Consider the following 15,491-nt stretch of genomic DNA (forward strand, 5'->3'; position numbering starts at 1 on the left):
GCCCTTACCTTTCCCACCTTCTGCTCCCCACTCCCGTAGCCCTATCCCGTTCCCCCACCCCTCCCCCCAACTACGCCTCACCCCCTGCCCCCACTCCACTCCCGCACTCCACACTACACTGACCCACCCCCACTCGCCCTCCCCCTACTCCACTCCATCCCCACTCCACGCCACAAGTCCACTCCGCCCCCTCACCTGCACTTGCCCCCTACTCCGCACCACCCTTACTCCGCACCCCCTCCCCTCCCAAGTACTCCACTCCCCCCAACTCTGCACACACCCTCCACCTCTCCGCATCCCCACCTCTTACTCTGTTCCCCACCACTTCACACTACTCCGACCCACCCGCTACTCTGCCCCTCCACTCCCCGACCCATATCCCGCCCCCCTACTACCCCTCCCTCCCACCAAACTCTTCTGCAACTCCTCCACTATCCCCTTCCCCCATACTCCGCCCCTCTCCCCCACTCTGTCCCGCTACACCTCCCCCGCCACTCCGCACCCCTCCACTCCTACCCCTCCCCCAACTCCATTCCTCACTCTGCCCCCATCCCCATCCCACCCACTTTGCACCCACCATCCCCCACTCTGCCTCCCCAACCCCCCAACTCTACTCCCTCTCCTGCCTTCGCTCTGCACCCCCTCCCCACTCTGCCCCTCACCCGCCTTCTCCACCCCCTTCCCCCTCTATTCTGCCCCCCCACTCCACTCCCCCATCCCCTCTATTCTGTACCCCCACTCCACCCCTGTCCCCTCTATTCTACCCCCCCACTCCACCCCCGTCCCCTCTATTCTGTCCTCCCCCACTCCACCCCCGTCCCCTCTATTCTGCCCCCCCACTCCACCCCCCCATCCCCTCTATTCTGTCCCCCTACTCGACCCCCCATCCCCTCTATTCTGCCCCCCCACTCCACCCCCCATCCCCTCTATTCTGCCCCCACACTCCACCCCCATCCCCTCTATTCTGCCCCCCCACTCCACCCCCCATCCCCTCTATTCTGTCCCCACACTCCACCCCCCCATCCCCTCTATTCTGCCCCCCCACTCCACCCCCCATCCCCTCTATTCTGTCCCCACACTCCACCCCCCCATCCCCTCTATTCTGCCCCCACACTCCACCCCCCCATCCCCTCTATTCTGCCCCCCCCACCCTACTCTGCCCCCCCCACCCTACTCTGCCCCCCCCACCCTACTCTGCCCCCCCCACCCTACTCTGCCCCCCCACCCTACTCTCCCCCCCCCACCCTACTCTCCCCCCCCCCACCCTACTCTCCCCCCCCCACCCTACTCTCCCCCCCCACCCTACTCTCCCCCACCCCCAATCCCCCCATTCCTCCCCTCCTCCGTCCCCCATTCCACTCCTCCCCCACCTCCACCCCTCCTCCTCCTCCCTCCCCCACCCCTCTCCAATCCGCCCGCCGGGTGTTATTTGGTGCTGATTATTTGTCCGTTCTCTCTCTCCCCCCCCCCCCCCCCCCGAATTAGACCATGAGGCCGCTGTCAGGAAGATAACTTTCTCCGCTGTTCGAGGCGGGACTTCGATGTGTTCATCTGTTTGGTTCAGCCCACCCACCGGAGCAAGGAAGGCCGTGAGTGCGTGAGACAGGAGTGGGAGAGTGTGTGCTGTGAGTGAGACAGGAGTGGGAGAGTGTGAGCTGTGAGTGAGTGTGAGCTGTGAGTGAGACAGGAGTGGGAGGCTGTGAGTGAGTGAGTGTGAGCTGTGAGTGAGACAGGAGTGGGAGAGTGTGAGCTGTGAGTGAGACAGGAGTGGGAGAGTGTGAGCTCTGAGTGAGTGTGAGCTCTGAGTGAGACAGGAGTGGGAGGCTGTGAGTGAGTGAGTGTGAGCTGTGAGTGAGACAGGAGTCTGAACTGTGAGTGTGAGACAGGAGTGAGAGAGTGTGTGCAGTGAGTGAGAGAGGAATGAGTTAGTGTGAGCTGTGAGTGTGAGACAGGAGTGTGTGAGTGAGAGGAGTGAGTGAGTGTGAGTTGTGAGTGTGAGACAGAAGTCAGTGAGAGAGAGGAGTATGTGAGTGAGAGGAGTGAGTGTGAGCTGTGAGAGGGGAGTGAGCTGTGAGAGAGGACTGAGTGAGACAGGAGTGAGTGAGTGAGTGTGAGCTGTGAATGAGAGGAGTGAGTGGAAGAGGAGTGTGGGGGGTGAGTGAGTGTGAGCTGTGACTGCAGAGAGTGAGGTGTGAGTGTGGTGTTTGCTCAGAGTTTGAGGGAGAGAGCAGGCCCTCTGACAGACTGTGACAACTGGCTGCAGCTGCTTGCTTCTGGGACACTTTGTTGGAGCGGGCACCAAGGATGGTGAGTGGCGAAAGCACTTTAATTTTACGTTTTTTCCTCTTTAATTTTTATTAGAACAAAGCTGTGGCCACTCCGTCTCTGCAGGGCGCTGCCCTGGAATAAATAAAGAAGATTATCAATCCCTGTTTCATTTACCTGATTCCTGGGATGGCAGGACCCTTCGTCTACGGTGTGACATTGGATTCTGTTAGGAATATATTCACTGTGGTTTAGAGAAATGACAGGGGATCTTATAGAAACCTGTAAAATTCTGACAAGACTAGACAGGGTGAATTCAGGAAGGATGTTCCCCACAAGCAGGGAGCCCAGACTCAGAGATCACAGTCTAAGGATCTGGGGTTAGAATAGTTACGATCAAGGTGAGGAGAAATTTCTTCATCCAGAGAGTGGTGAGCCTGTGGAATTCTCTGCCTCAGAAGGTGGTTCGGGCCAAAATGTTGAATGTTTTTAAAAAGGAGTTAGATATAGAGCTTGTGGTGAAAGGGAGCAAAGGGACTGAGTTGGAGGGCCAGCCATTATCATATTGAACAGCAGAGTGGATTCAGAGGACTGAATGGCCTGCGCCTGATCCTATTTTCTGTACTTCTGTCTTTTGCTACATTGCCTCCTGGTACATTATTTGAGCTGCATCTTGCTGCTACTCTCCACGTTCAATGCACATTCAGTCGTTTGAGGCATCAGTACTGCATTTGCAAAGCCTCACTCTCATGCTACTTTTCATGGTTCAGTCACCAAACCTGCAGTTCAACTTTTTTTTAAAATTAGGAAATCCTTTTCACTGCATAAACAAAATGCTTCAGATGTTAGAACTGTGAAATGGAAACAAAATGAGGAAATGCTCTAGCGGCATCTGTGCAGAGAGAGAAGCTTGTCGACATTTTTCATCAGAATTTTTTTTGCAGTTTGGCTGATAGTAGAGCAAGATTGTCTTGACATTAGTAACAACAATAATTGTGGCAATGATATTTCAAACTTTCCCTTTGGTATTTCAGGACAAGAGCAATAGCTGAATGAAGTCGGCAAAATTAGGCCAGGCACTTTTACTTTTTTCCTACAACAAAGTTGCTGAAACCCTAACCCTCCTGTCCTCTTTCTACCTGTAGAGGATATTAGATTAGATTAGATTAGATTCCCTACATTGTGGAAACAGGCCCTTCGGCCCAACAAGTCCACATCGCCCCTTGGAGCATCCCACCCAGACCCATCCCCCTATAACCCACACACCCCTGAACACTACGGGCAATTTAGCATGGTAGGGGAAGAATGGTAGACGGTGATCCAAAGGGTAGACTTAGGCACGAGAGAGTCTTCTGAAAGGTTGAGAAAGGTGCATTGAGGTGAAAGACTTCAGTAGCGGGTTCCTGAATACAGTGCATAGATGGCTGAAGGCCCTGTCTTTGACTGTGGTACATGCAGTGGAGGCTAGAATTAAAATCAGAGTCTGTGCTGATAGGAACTTTCCCAAAACAAGTGGACGATGTTGCTAGTTTATTTAACAATTGAGGAAAATGATTTTAAATGCAATGCATGGGGATGAGGAGAAAATGTAGCATGTAAAGGCAGGAGTGATTGGTATTGGAAACTAGTCCCATTACTCCATGGATCACAGCATAACATACAAGCCAGTTTTCCTGTTACTAAGATGACTGAATATTTCAGGTCTATTAAGTTTTCAAACAGAAGATCTATCAACAAGGCTTTTTAATAAATAGTTATTGATTTGTCATTAAAAAGTATTTAATAAAGATGCAATAATTTGCTGACATAATCAGTGATAAATAAATACATATGTTTGTCCCTCTATATACCTCAGAACTCTCACTGACCCTCTCTCGCACGCATGCACTCCATCTCTCCAACAACACCAGCCCCCCAACCCTGCCTCTGTTCAGGGGGAAAAGAGAAAACAAAACACAGAGATTAACTTTCTAAAACAAAAGGCTAGATGTTTATTATTGGAGGTGTAAGGATAAAGCTCACAATGACCCAGAGGGGTCATGTCTTTTTGTGGCTAGTTGATGTTCATGTATCCTGGTGGCTAGCTTTCTGCCTGTTTGTCCAATTTAGTGTTTGTCACAGTTCTTGCAAGGTATTTTGTAGATGACGTTCACTACATTGGACAAACAGGCAGAAAGCTAGCCACCAGGATACATGAACATCAACTAGCCACAAAAAGACATGACCCACTATCACTAGTATCCTTACATACAGATGAGGAAGGACACCACTTTGATTGGGACAATACACCCATCCTAGGACAAGCCAAACAGAGACATGCATGAGAATTCCTAGAAGCATGGCATTCCAACCGGAACTCCATCAACAAACACATTGATTTGGAGCCAATCTACCATCCTCTGAGAAAAAGAACAGGAAATGATACCACCAATGCAGGAAATGACATCACCAACCCAAGGAAACCCAACCAGATAAATAGAAAGCGGGACATAACACCAGCGCTTCATCGGAGGCTCACCAATGATGTTACCTGGAATGGTGACGAAATGTCTGAAAACTAACCTTCCAGCTCAGCGAGCAAACTCACATCCAGGGAAGGTCTTACGAGGAAAGGCCGAGGGACTTGAGGCTGTTTTTGTTAAAGAGAAGAAGGTTGAGAGGTGACTTAATTGAGACATATAAAATAATCAGAGGGTTAGATAGGGTGGATAGGGAGAGCCTTTTTCCTAGGATGGTGATGGTGAGCGCAAGGGGGCATAGCTTTAAATTGAGGGGTGAAAGATATAGGACAGATGTCAGAGGTAATTTCTTTACTCAGAGAGTAGTAAGGGAACGGAACGCTTTGCCTGCAACGGTGGTAGATTCGCCAACTTTAAGTACATTTAAGTCGTCATTGGACAAGTATATGGACGTACATGGAATAGTGTAGGTTAGATGGGCTTCAGATCGGTCTGACGGGTCGGCACAACATCGAGGGCCGAAGGGCCTGTACTGTGCTCTAATGTTCTATGTTCTATGTTCTGTGTTCTATAAATTGCTCCCATTTCTTTCAAAATGTTTCTAAGTGGAACATACTGCTGTTGTCTGTGCTGTCAGAACCTTCTGGAATGGGTACAATAGGAGAGAATATCACATCATTATTGTACTACTCTCTACTTGCCAGAGGATAGGTTGAAATATACAGGTACAGTCATCGCAATATACCTACGTGCGCATTGATGTAAAAGGCTTTCAGGAAGTGGTATTTGTATCTGTCAATTCATTGAAATGGCTCTGGATATTCTCACAACAAATTGAACTTAAGTGCAGGAGCAAATTACTGCCGATGTGGAAATCTGAATTGAAAACAAAAAATGCTAGAAATCACAGGAGGTCAGGCAGCATCCATGGAAAGAAAGCAAGCTAACATTTCGAGTTTAGCTGACTGTTCATCAGGACTGAAATGAAGTGTGGAGGGGCAGCGTTTGTGTATCAGGTTATTATGGAGTAGTGGAATGGTTGCAGATTATTATCTTGCTATTTGAGTTTTCAGGTTGTAAAATGTTTTGTTTCACAATATGAGACTTTCACCCACTGATAACGCAGTAACAATGTTATGCAAGGGTGTTAATGGCACAATTAAGCTTAGTTCTACTATTCTTTCAGTCTCATGTCTGTTTCTGACCACTTTGTGAAATTCAGTCTCAAAGTGATTGGAAGAATGAAAGAGATTTAAATTATGATGGAGTAATGAAAAGGGCACCACTTGTATTTGCTGGAACAGTTATTTAGTGTTGTGAAGGAAGTGCTTGACTTTGGCTGCACAGTTATAATCTAAGCTTTTGGAAAACTCTTCACTGTTTGGAATCATGTAGGAAGATGGTTGTGCTTGTTGGAGGTCAATCATCTCAGCTCCAGGACATCTCTGCAGGAATTCTTCAGGTTAGTGTCCTAGACCCAACCATCTTCAGCTGTTTCATCAATGACCTTCCCTCCATCATAAGGTTAGAAGTGGGGATGGCTGCCAAAGATTGTGCAATGTTTAGCACCTCCTCAGCTACTGCAGCATCTTGTGTTCAGATGCAATAAGGTCCGAACAATATAGGGGCTTGGGCTAACAATTGATAATTAACATTTGCGCCACAGAAGAGAAATGACCATCTCCAGTAAGTGACAAACTAACCACCACTCCTTGACATTCAGTGGTGTTACCATCACCGAATCCCTCACTATCAACGTCTTGGGGTTACCATTGACCAAAAACTCAACCCGACTCACTGTATAGACACTGGCTACAACATGAGGTCAGAGGCTAGGAATACTGTAGCAAATACCTCACCTCCTGACTTCCCAAAGCTTTTCCACCATCTGCAAGGCACAAATTACAAGTGTTTTGGAATACTCCCTATTTCCCTGGAAGAGTGCAGCTCCAACAACACTGAAGAAGCTTGACGCCATCCAGGACAAAGCAGCCTGCCTGATTGGCACCCACATCCAGAAGCACCTACTTTCTCCACCACTGATGCTCAGTTGCAGCAGTGTGCACTGACTAGAAGATACACTGCAGAAATTCACCAAAGATCCTTACAGCATCTTCCAAACCCATGACCACTTCCATTTAGAAGGGCAAAGGCAGTAGATATATGGGAACACCAGCACCTTCAAGTTCCCCTCCAGGCCACTCTCCATCCTGTCTTGGAAATGTATCGCTGTTCCTACAGTGTCACTAGGACAAAATTCTGGAATCCCTCCCTAAAGGCATTGTGGGTCAGCCTACAGCACATGGACTGCAGTGGTTCAACAAGGCAGCTCACCACCACCTTCTCAAGGGGCAACTAGGGACAAACCATAAATGCTGGGCCCAGCCAGTGATGCTCATGTCCTGCAACTAAATTAAAAAAAAACAAAGAATGTAAAAACAGAGGACAACCACATTCAAACCGTTGAAGTAGTTAGAAATAAATGTAACAATTCAGCCAGGGATCCCTCAGTAACGTTTTTAATGTTTCATACACATATTGTCGTCCAGGGATTTCTCCAAAGTGACAAAGCCAAGCTTATCTCCCATTCTTGCTGCTGGCTTGACATCTAATGATTTATCTTAAAGGAAGTTTGCTTGGTCAATCCTCTAGAAGTTTGAAGACTTGGATATGGATCATAGATTGCTGGGCAGTGGTTTGATAACTGTACAGCTGGGTAGGATAAAGGAGTACCAAAGGGCCCTAAAACAGAGCTGAGAGCTGTAGGGAGCCTGTCTCACTTAGGTCAGGGCAGGGGTGAGACTAGGGGCTTGGCTATAGAGTAGCACTGCGCCTCTTTAATCGGATCTGCCCGTGGTGCTGGGTAGCATCCTTCAAGCTTCAAAAAGCTGGTTGGGAAGCCCCAAAATACCCAATCAGTAACCAGCTGCATGAAGTTTGCAATCACAACAATAGTGGGTGTTGACTGGGAGCTAATACAACCCCAGCACTTGGTCATTTCTTTTCAAGCCTTCAAGTGTTACTCAACCCTGAATCCAATGCTGGCCAAGTGCACCCTGTTAACTACTGGATTGTGTTTGGAATGACATGCTCTAATCACACTGACCCAAGCGTCTATCTTCCAAAAGATGTAATCCTCCTTTGAAGCTACTGTCTTGTGATTCACTTGGTTGAACATCGGTTTAAGAAACTTGACACAGAGCTGATGGGATTTACTAACTTACTCACAGGATGTGGTATCAGGAAATGCTTAAACCTTTGCAGGCAGACTCTGTATTAATACTGACATATGAGAATGTCACATTTGATATGTGAAATGCTGTCTTTGTTTGCTAAATGGAAATTACTTCTGATTACCTTTAACTCTTGGGCTGGCTGATTGATACACAGACAGGGAAGTCTACAATGATGTGTTTAATATGTAGAAAGTCAGGTCAGCCTGGATGTTGCACACAACAGTAACTGTTTTCGTTCAGATTGCTTTCTAAAAATTGTGAAAATTTAGTTTAATTACCACACTGACCTTGGTGGAGTTTAAACCATTAAATAAATAAATACTATCTTCAGAAACTAAAGTGTGGACCTGAAGGAAGGCTACATCTTTGGGGATGTCATCTTTTGGATGAGCTTTTGTACTATTTTGTCTATTTGAAGAAGAACGGAGATCTTGGCTAATATTGCCATATCAGTCTTGAAATGTTAACTCTGTCTCTCACAGATGCTGCCTTTTTCTTATTTAACGACAAGTATTTATTTATTTAAAGACGTACATTCATTTGGAAGTGCGCCCAGATATTACATATCCATCCAATAGGGGTAGGGGAAGAATGGTAGACGGTGACCCAAAGGGTAGAGTTAGGCACGAGAGAGTCTTCTGAAAGGTTGAGAAAGGTGCATTGAGGTGAAAGACTTCAGAAAGCGGGTTCCTGAATACAGTGCATAGATGGCTGAAGGCCCTGTCTTTGACTGTGGTACATGCAGTGGAGGCTAGAATTAAAATCAGAGTCTGTGCTACAAGTCAGTGCTGATAGGAACTTTCCCAAAACAAGTGGACGATGTTGCTAGTTTATTTAACAATTGAGGAAAATGATTTTAAATGCAATGCATGGGGATGAGGAAAAAATGTAGCATGTAAAGGCAGGAGTGATTGGTATTGGAAACTAGTCCCATTACTCCATGGATCACAGCATAACATACAAGCCAGTTTTCCTGTTACTAAGATGACTGAATATTTCAGGCCTATTAAGTTTTCAAACAGAAGATCTATCAACAAGGCTTTTTAATAAATAGTTATTGATTTGTCATTAAAAAGTATTTAATAAAGATGCAATAATTTGCTGACATAATCAGTGATAAATAAATACATATGTTTGTCCCTCTATATACCTCAGAATTCTCACTGACCCTCTCTCGCACGCATGCACTCCATCTCTCCAACAACACCAGCCCCCCAACCCTGCCTCTGTTCAGGGGGAAAAGAGAAAACAAAACACAGAGATTAACTTTCTGAAACAAAAGGCTAAATGTTTATTATTGGAGGTGTAAGGATAAAGCTCACAATGACCCAGAGGGGGCTTTTGTGGTATACTGGTAGTAGACCGTATCTCAGGGATAGGAGCCCTAGGTTCAAGTCACTCCATCTGCAGCAGTGTGTCACAACTTGATTAGAGACAAAATAAAACTGCAAACACTGGAACCCAAGCTAGACTATCCTGAACCGTTGACTGGTCCTTTCCTCCAGGTGCTGCCAGGCTTGCTGTGTTCATCCAGCCTCCTGTTTGTTGATCATGTGTCATCACTTCTTTGAGAAGTTTGCTAAAATGTACCTAGAATGATCTAAGGTCTGTTGTTCTGATGTTCAGCGTGTTTTCATTTTAAATCGTGTAGGACAATGAAAATCCAAGACTACAATCAGCAGAATACCCTTTCTAAATAATCGTTAGGAGATTCATGTAATTTTAGGGATCAGAGCAATTACAAAAGATTTTTTTTGATATTTTGCCATGTTGTGATTGATATTGGGTTCTCCATTTGCAAGTGAAATATTGGCATAATAACAGTCAAATGCTTTCAGGTGAGAAGCGCCCTGTTTGTGAGTACCACAAATATGTAAGTAAAGGAAATCTGTTGTTAGATGAAGTGAAGTTTTAAGGCATTGAGCTCTGAGTGAACTCTTGTTACGCAGTACAAAATGCACATGTGTTACTAGCTGTGACGAACTGTCTGAGAGCTTATGGCACTCTTACTAATAAAATGTAATGTTGGGAGAACGACTGTGGACAATGCAAATAAATAGTAGCCCTTGGGGAAAATTGCCAAAAATTGTTGTCAATTCGACAGACTTTCTCAAAGCAAGGACGTATTTAGGGTCGGGGAACCTTAATGCATCTTAAGTGAATATGCAGTAGGAATGCTAAAGACCAGTTGGAGAAACACATCGGTGATCTAAAATGATGAAAATCCCAAGTGCGCAGGAATGTTCCTTTGATTTGAATTTATTATAGGTCACATATGTGAGAGAAAGATGGAGATTTTAATCTTGTTCTGGACGCAAATGTCCTGAAGTTTATTAGGGAAGATCTTCGATAATGACAGCATTGTAGATCATTTAAACAGTGTTGCTAGGTATCTGACTGTCAGCTTTGAGTATGGTCAGGTGACCAGATAGAATATTATGGTAGTCTGGTTTATAGTAAGTAAAATAATGCCTTACGTTGAGTATGACCAAAATATTTAAGTGTGCATTTTGGGGAAGGTTTGTCAGCAATGTTACCCTAACAAGAAATCAATATGTTCAGGAGACAAGAAAACACAGAGAATTGACAGTCCCTCAGAAAGCATTTAAGGTAATTTGCCAACGTAGTTTGATGTACTCTGCCCTGAACACAGGGAGCGTCATAGGAAGTGTCTTGCTTTAAGGGCAATTTAGCATGGCTGATCCGCCTAGCCTGGACATCTTTGGACTGTGGGAGGGAACTAAAGCACCCGGAGGAAACCCACGCAGACAAGGGGAGAATGTGCAAACTCCACACAGAGAGCAGCTGGCACTGAAAAAATTCAATAGATCATACCAAGGATGAGGATCTTTTACAATGTGGTGCCACATAAGAAATTGTTTTCTTTATTGAATTATGGAAGGTTAAAAGGAAATTTGATCGAGTTGCTTATTGTTGTTATTGTTCTTGTGAACAGTTTTGATGGGTATGTTGGATAAAATTTCCACTGACTGATAAGTTGTAGGTTAAAGGTTAGTTAAACACATTAACGATTAGTTTATTACACGCCGTTACTTGAGGTTTCTTCATGTTAGAGGCATACAGTTAGTGTCAAGAAATTATAAGTATCAAGATTAAACAAGCAATAATAAAAACAGAAGAATACTTCTCTGAATAAAGCCCCAGTATGCTTCTATGGTACACCATTAGGGCCTGTTAGTTGAGTTCCGTGTGATGGATGTGAAGAGGTTAACACATGAGGTCAGATCGACCAGCTGTGGTGTCTTTTACAGTTGAGTAAATAGCATTTTCTCACACAGGTAGATTTTGCAGAACAGCAAGGAGAGAGAAAATTTCTTGGCCTCTGGTTCTGCAGATGTAGCAATTATATCAGCCTAGTTACTTTCCAGACAACCACAAGCTTTTTGAAGATGTCTTGTCTTTCTCTTCCTCATTGCGTCTGCTTTCTTCCAAATGGTTTGAGTTGGAATAATTTGTCTCAGCATCTTGCCTTTTTGAATCATTCTAGGTGATACTGTAAAACAGTTGCTGTTACCTGGTGACCTTTTAAATGGGCACCATATGTAAGATGTTTGATTCTACTTTATCTGAATTTCTTTTGCATGATAACGCTTCTGTTGTGTTGTTGGAATCAAATCTGCAGCATTGCATGCGAAAGATCACCTTGTTTGATAAATAAAAGTGATCTATCAAATCAGGTTTCAGTCTGATATCTGATTTGTACAGCAGGAACATCAGCTGGGATATGACAGAATGTGAATTCACTGGATTTAAGAGGGATCTGTGTCTTTCTTTTTGCAGGTACATGGTGGATTTGGACATGAAACGGCTATGTTGTGGTGAGGTTAATTGTGCCGAATTCTAAAATGGTTTTGAGTATTGCTGTGAGTTTTCTGGAAGTGGAAGATGCAGTAGAGAATTACTCAAAATCTTTGATTAAAACTAATTTGAGAATTAACTGGTAAATTGAAGGTCAAAGTAAAAGCAAAAGCATAAGGATGAGATATTGTAGCGATTGTTCAACATCTAGAGTTGGAAGAAGGAAAACCTGAAATTGGGCTGCCATAGCTGGAATTAGCTAAAATACATTTAGAAATTGAGAAAAAACTAGACTTGGAGAGAAAAAGAGAAATTAGAATACTTATATAAGCTGAAAATGACAAAAGAAGGTGGAATTAGAAGAACTGAACTTCCAAGAAACAGGGAGATTAGAGAACGCAAATTCGTCATAAAACATCTTAGAACATAAGACCATAAGTCATAGGAGTGGAAGTAAGGCCATTTGGCCCATCAAATCCACTCCGCCATTTAAATCATGGCTGATGGGCATTTCAACTCCACTTCCCTGCACTCTCCCCGTAGCCCTTGATTCCTTCTGAGATCAAGAATTTGTCGATCTCTGCCTTGAAGGCATCCAATGTCCCGGCCTCCACTGCACTCCGTGGCAACGAATTCCACAAGCCCACCACTCTCTGGACAAAGAGGGGTCGAAGAGCTGCCAATTTCAGACAAAGTGTGATGATATGTGCCTTTAAGAGGGATTTGTTTGTCCAGATTTCCTTGAAGAGAGGGTGCTGTAACATTGTGCCAAGGTGTCTGCTCAGTGAAAGCTGAATAAATAATTTTGGGTTTTTAAAAACTAGACAAAAAAAGCATGAGTGGTTGGAGTCAGGCTCACACAGACCCAGGGTTTTAGTTTTACTTCCAGATGTTGAAGTTGGGGTTTTGGCATTGAAGCTGCTAAATACAGCTTTCTCCTTCTCTCTGCTGCTAGATTAATTCTGTTGGTGTTCCTTCTCCTAGACTGAGGAGACAGCGAGTGAGCAAATCTGTTTGGCTGAATTTACCTTCGCCAAGAATGTGCTTGTTTGATCCTGCTATATTGGAAGAGTTCATGAGTAGTGTTAGCTAAAATATTATCTTGTTTAAGTATGTTGATGGAGTTAAAGTCATGCCAATTCATTTTTTATTTTGTATATTTACTGTCGTGGAAGAATAAGGTGTATTTTTCTTACAGAATAGTAGTCTGACCAATCGAGTCGCATCTAGAATGCAGCACCTTTATACTTATCTTTAAATAAGATATAAGTTAGAATCATATCATAGAATCCCTACAGTGTAGAAGCAACAAGTCCACATCGACCTTCAGAACATCCCACCTAGACCCATTCCCCCTAAAACCCACCTGAGCTCCACATCCCTGAATACTATGGGCGATTCAGCATGGCCAATCCATCTTTGGACTGCGGGAGGAAGCTGGAGCACCTGGAGGAAACCCATACAGACGCGGGGAGAATGTGCAAATTTCACACAGTCAGCCGAGGGTGGAATCGAACCCGGGCCCGTAGCGCTGTGAGGCAGCAGTGCTAACCATTGAGCCACTGTAGGGTCTAGGCAATCTCCTTGATATGTTTTGAGGAGGTTTGGTCTGTCTATGACATGTCAAAGTAATAAAGGAGAAGTGCTGGAAACAAGAAGTGTTATAAAGCAGTTCACGTGCTTCCATTTTAATAAGATTGGCATATCAATAGACAATAGGTGCAGGAGTAGGCCATTCGGCCCTTCGAGCCAGCACCACCATTCATTACGATCATGGCTGATCATCTACAGTCAGTATCCTGTTCCTGCCTTATCCCCATAACCCTTTATTCCACTACCTTTAAGAGCTCTATCCATCTCTTTCTTGAAAGTAAAATCCAGTTGCTGAAAGTTAAATGGAGACAGATTGCAATTCACATATCATAGAATCCCTATAGCAGGCCATTCAGCCCAACCAGTCCACACTGACTCTATAGAGTATTCCACCCAGAACTCCCATAACCCAACCTTATCCCCATAATCTTGGATTTCTCATGGCTAATCCACCTAACCTACACATCTTTGGACTGTGGAAGGAAACTGGAGCACCCAGAGGAAATCTACATAGGCACAGGGAGAATGTGCAAACTCCACACAGACAGCTGCCCAAGGGTGGAATTGAACCCAAGTCCCTGGTGCTGTGAGGCATCGCTGCTAACCACTGAACCACTCTGGCACCCCTAATGTTGAAGGAATCTTCAGGAAAGAGAGTATAGGTGTATTGTAGCAATGCTATAAAGAGAGTGTTTCATTAGAATGTACTAAGAAGGGTAGATGCCTCAAGAACATTGTGAAAATTCTTTTCAAATATTGTCCGAGGAGAATCAAACTATTAGAGGTTCTGAGTGCTTTATTATCAAAAACAGAGGTAACCCCTGTTTCAAATCAAGGGGTAAACCAATAGACGTATTCAGAGATAATGGAGCAAGTTAGTCGGTGATGCTGGCTGGTGATACTATTTGAACTGCAGACGGGTTGATGAAGGAGAACATTTTAATTGGCCCTTGCAAAGTGGTCCCATTACACTGACCTGGATTAAAGAGTGACTTGGTAAATTGAGAAGTTTTGTGAGAGCAGTGGAACAAGTTCATATCGAGTAAAAATTTGTAAAGTTTAATTTTTGTGGCTGGCCAGCATTTATTGCCCATCCCGAGTTGCTCTTCAGAAGGCAGTGGTGAGGCTGCCATCTTGAATTGCTGCTGTCCTCCTGCTGTGGGTAGGCTCACAGTGGTATTATGGTGGCAGTTGCAGGATTTTGACCCAGTGACAGTGAAGGAATGGCGATATATTTCCAAATCGGAATTGTGAGTGGCTTGGAGGGAAACTTGAAGGTGGTGGTTTTCCCATGTATTTGCTGACCTTGTCCTTCTGGATAGAAATGGTTGTCAGTTTGGAAGGTGGTGTCTGAGGATCTTTGGTGAATTTCTGCAGTGCATCTTGTAGATAGTACACACTGCTGCTACTGAGCGTCAATGATGGAGGGAGTGGATGTTTGTGGATGTGGTGCCAATCAAGTGGGATGCTTTGTCCTGGATGGTGTCAAGCTTCTTGAGTGTTGTTGGGGCTGCACCCATCCAGGCAAGTGGGGAGTATTCCATCACACTCCTGACGTGTGCCTTGCAGATGGTGGACAGGCTCAGGGTGGGGCAGGGGTTGTGTGTCATGAGGTGAGTTACTTACTGCTGTATTCCTAGCCTCTGACCTGCTTTTATAGTCATTGTGTTCATGTAGTGAGTTGAGTTTCTGGTCAATGACATCCCCCAGGATGTTGATATGGGGATTCAGTGATGGTAACACCACTGAATGTTGAGGGACAGTAGTTAGATTGTCTGTTATTGGTGATCATCATAGCCTGGCATTTATGTGGTGTGAATGTCACTTGCCACTTGCCAACCCAAACCTGGATATTGTCCAGATCTTGTTGCACGTGAACATGGACTGCTTCAGTATCTGAGGATTCACGAATGATGCTGAACATTGTGCAATCATCGGCAAACATCATCACTTCTGACCTTATGAGGGAGGGAAGGTCATTGATGAAACAGGACCCAGGAAACTACCCTGAGGAACTTCTGCAGAACTGTCCTGGATCTGAGATAACTGACCTCCAACAAATGTGAGCATCTTCCTATGTGCCAGGTCAGACTCCAATCAGCAGAGAGTTTGCCCCCAA

General features: G+C 44.8%; 1 protein-coding gene across 3 annotated transcripts in view; it reads left to right on the plus strand.

Annotated features, from left to right (window-relative positions):
• The first annotated feature begins 1,503 nt into the window (after window positions 1–1,503).
• LOC125457866 (transcription factor Dp-2-like) overlaps window positions 1,504–15,491 on the plus strand; it is a 208,649-nt gene continuing 194,661 nt past the window's right edge. The window contains exon 1 of one of the 3 annotated variants that reach the window (XM_048542576.2): window positions 1,504–2,307. The gene's annotated coding sequence lies outside the window, so the exon portion shown is untranslated. The remainder of the gene's footprint in view (window positions 2,308–15,491) is intronic. The other 2 variants (XM_048542575.2, XM_048542577.2) reach the window with 2 other exon arrangements.

This window comes from Stegostoma tigrinum, chromosome 14 (genome assembly GCF_030684315.1).
Source record: "Stegostoma tigrinum isolate sSteTig4 chromosome 14, sSteTig4.hap1, whole genome shotgun sequence".
Classification (NCBI taxonomy): domain Eukaryota; kingdom Metazoa; phylum Chordata; class Chondrichthyes; order Orectolobiformes; family Stegostomatidae; genus Stegostoma; species Stegostoma tigrinum.